Raw genomic sequence first — 4,114 nt, 5'->3', positions numbered from 1 at the left:
CAGTCTGTCCACCCTTAACAGGATTGTTAACTCCTTACAACTTTTTAGAATGTTACTGAGTAATGTTTTTCTAGTCCTTCTGAAGCTTGGTGCTCTTCTTTCACACAGATCTGCTTTCTTTTGTGGTGATGTTAGCATGATGAGACATGACTCCATCATTCATATGTTACAACATTCCCAATAACACATAGATCTTCTGCTTCTTATTGTTGGTCTGACTAGCTTGACAACTCTTCTGGTCTACCAGTTTTTCAAAGTTTTGCTGGGCTATTTTAAAGGGTTATTTTGATCCTGAGCAAGGTGGGAGTCATTTGAAAGAACTTCTTTTTCACTTAAATACAATTTTTAAAAGTCATTTATTCTCCAACTGGGATCCTATATTAATTTTTTGCGTGAATACTGTAACAACACTAAAGACCACAGCAATGATAAATAATTGCCATAGAGGTAAACAGAGTAAAAAACCTAACAGATGGTAGCTGAGACACACTAGGTTTTCCTTTGTCACTTGTGTGTTGTTGTGAAAGAGGCAGTGGACCAGGCATCACTACTTGCCTTCAGGAAGTAGATCTGGAGAATGTATTAGTCCTTTTACAAGGCAGAGAATCATTTTTCTTCTGGCAAACACTTTTTTCAATATATCTGTACATCCCAAGCCCTGCCCTCCAGAGCTAAAATTGGAAGAGCATCACATGCCAACAAAAAAGGTTATTATTTGAAAAGCATCCAATATGAAAAAAACCCTCAATTCCTATTGAAGCTCTGACACAGTAGTAACATAAAGAATTTTAATTCACAATGAATTCCCTTTCCCAAGAGTACACCAGAAAGAGCCATGACATGACTCTTATGCTTCCATCTAAGCATTCACAACAAATATTTGCAGGTGTCAGTCCCCATTTTGTGTCAAATCCAACCTAATTTACTTTGTCTTTTTTTTGCTGGGGAAGGATATACATACAGCAGTGTGGCCCTGATGCTGCTTCTCCCACCTGGGTCCCAGGGTCCCCTACTACTTTCAAGATAAGGTGGCTTGAGGACTAACACTAGAAACAGTATAAAAGATCAGCAATTGCACTTCAATTTAAGCAACTGAGAAAATAAGATGAAGAGATGGAAATGAGAAGATATGCCTGAGTAAAGGGACTTCAATATCAGTGGTGGTTTTGGAGTAACATAACAGCTGAGAAGAGATCAAATCCTCTCAGAGGTATCTAACACTGACACTCTGAATGCTGCATCTCAGCTGGGTGGTTTATCATTTTGATATTTCCCCTTTGGGTGTGCTAAATCAAACCAGAAGGATAGTATATAGTACCTTGGCTCAGCCAGTCTCCTAGACGCGAAGGGCCTCTAGTGGCAGATGCTCTCATTATATCAAAAATAACTCATAACTCAGGCTTTCAAAGTATTAAAACATCAGGCTTTTTAAGGTGACACTTCGCCTATTGTCTTTTATACAGTCTTAACAAACAAAGAAGCCTTTGGCACAAGGGTACTGTAACACAGGATGCTGATGCTATTCCACATGTGACAGAGTAATATGGAAGGTCAGAGACTGAGTCATGCCATTTAAGGTCACCAAAGTACTTTATATATATGGGTCTCCCTTATACATCCTTCCTGTATCCTTAATATCTCTGAACTGCACTGGAGTTAGAAGACCTTTCTTTTTAGAAATGTCAAAAAAATGTGGTGGCTTGTGGGTGATTTTCTTTTTTAGTTGGTGATTTTTTGTTCTGGGTGGGTTTTTTGGTTTGTTTTTGTTTGTTTGTTTGTTTATCTTTAACAGTTGACAGATTCCTAACTGATTTAGCTTGGGAGAAAGAGGGTAAGAATGTTTTCATTGCACTCTGCAGATGTTGCTGACAGCTGATGGTAGCGCATTATTTCAGTACAGCAGAGAAAGGCAAGACATCAGAAGTTTGAAGCAGAAGTCATCAAAGCTCAAACTGGAGATAATGCAAGATTAACAGAAAGAACAATTAAGCATTTAAAGTGATAACAAAATACAAAGAATTCCAAGTGCTGCAAACAAGCATCAACATCTGTTGACTTTCCAAATTAACTGAAAACCAGCAGATCAAGCAAAAGTTAGTTAGGGCTAAATGAAATGTCACTAGGCAAAATTTTCTGATCTTTATTTTTAGGACAGAAGACACTAAATTACATTCTTCGGGCTAAAAAACACTAAGAAAATGCTGATATATGAGACCAGTAGCAGGAAGGGAAGACAATTAGGAAAAATTGAAAACACAGGGGACAAAAAGCAAATTAACCATGAGCTTATCTATCTGAGGAAGGCTTCAGGAGGTGAACTGGTATTACTGGATGGTACACATCGTTATATGATGGGAGAATGGCATTCACTTCACTTTAAGACAACCCATAGGATCCATCATCCCAAAACACAAAAGTCAAAAAGTCTGATGTAAATGTCTTGTAGGTCAAAGTGTAGAATTAGAGCTCATCTCTTGTCATTATTATTGACCTTAGTAGAAGGAATATAAATGCAAACTCTCACACATGATGATCTTACTTATCAGCTGCTCTTGGACAGCCTTTGGACAAGGTATCCAAAAACTGTATGAAGAAACAATACCCAACAAGAAAACAACAACCAGCTCTGAGCCACTAGACTCTTTCAGGATAACTTTGTTTTAAATGCTCTCCCCGATGGAAAAGGTTTTTTGGTTAAAAGGTTAAGCTAATTTTAACCATTATTTCTTGTTTCTGATCAAATGTTTTGGTCAGTCTTGTTCAGGACTACTCTTAAGGAGAGAAAGAATCCTGTTGAATGCAGTAACTATTGATAAAAACCAGCGTATGCTTTGCAGATGAATAAGGTACTATGGTGGCCATGTGAAACCCTGAGGATATCAATACAATTGTCTTATTCATGAATACAATTACTTTCCAAAAAAAACACAAGCAAAATGATGTGAAGGATTTATGTGTATATATGTATTTAAATAAATTCTGGTTTTCCAATCTGGTAGCTCTGTCTGTCATGACATTTTTGTCATTTCAGAGTACATTTTTTTTGGACTTTTTTCCTACATGTCTGCTGAATTAACAGTGTCCTTTATTGAACCTAAATGACTATCATGGCTCTTAGTGGGAGTGACAGTAATTGGCAAAGGATAGGAGATATAATAACCCTATACCTATTCCTGGGATTTTAAATGGCTAAAGGTTGCTAAGTGCACTGTTTCAGCAAGTCACTCTGGGCTATTTTCATCACCTGCAAATGCAAGGAAAAGCATGTCCTATAATAGCCTGGTGCCAGGGGAATTGACGTTGAACCTTTAAATTGATTTAAGAACAAAGCAGACATCTATCCGGTGCTATCACATTGTAGGTCACTGTCAGTTTCATTCCCAGCTAGCCCAGGGTAGTAAGCTGACTTTATAAGCCAGATTTAACCACATCTTCATCTACAAGAGTTTTCACTGTGGATGAATATTATCCTTCCAAAACTAGGATTCAGAGCTGTTCAGCTCCTTAGTCACATTAGGGAGGTTGAATGATAAGTCAGCACTGCAACAGCAAGTAAGGTAGCAAACACCAAAGGAATCTGCAGCTACATATTTGCAACAGACCTAAGTAGGTTAGGGCATGGTCTTGAGCATAAGAACGGGGTCTGACCATCCTAAGTGCATAAGTATTAGCATGTTCCCCAGCACAGCCAGTCTGCAGCCTTAAGGCAGTGCCCAGGCAAAGTCTTGGGAAAGGCATAGGACTGGGACTCTTCATAAACGACTATATACGGAAGGCCATGTGCTTTCACTGGTGGGATGGGATTTTTGAAGTATAAAGATCCTATCTAAATTGGAGATGTGATCTCCATGTTTGTGTGTGGAACATCATCACAGATAAAGCTAACAGTGTGTGTGCCTTTTCCTGCCTTTTCCTTGGTATTACTCAAGTTTTCCCCATGTGATAAATTCTCTAGTATTTACCACATATTGCCCTAATGTGAGAAAACAAAGTTATGAAAGACGATTTTTCCCCCAAATAAACTGTTGAAAATATCAGCTGTGAAAACTGTTCAAGGTTTTCCCCCTCTCTCTGCTCTACATCTCAAACCAAATAGGATTGAGTCAACTGAAAA

The sequence above is a fragment of the Chiroxiphia lanceolata genome, chromosome Z (genome assembly GCF_009829145.1).
Source record: "Chiroxiphia lanceolata isolate bChiLan1 chromosome Z, bChiLan1.pri, whole genome shotgun sequence".
Taxonomy (NCBI): domain Eukaryota; kingdom Metazoa; phylum Chordata; class Aves; order Passeriformes; family Pipridae; genus Chiroxiphia; species Chiroxiphia lanceolata.
This window is presented reverse-complemented; position numbering follows the sequence as displayed.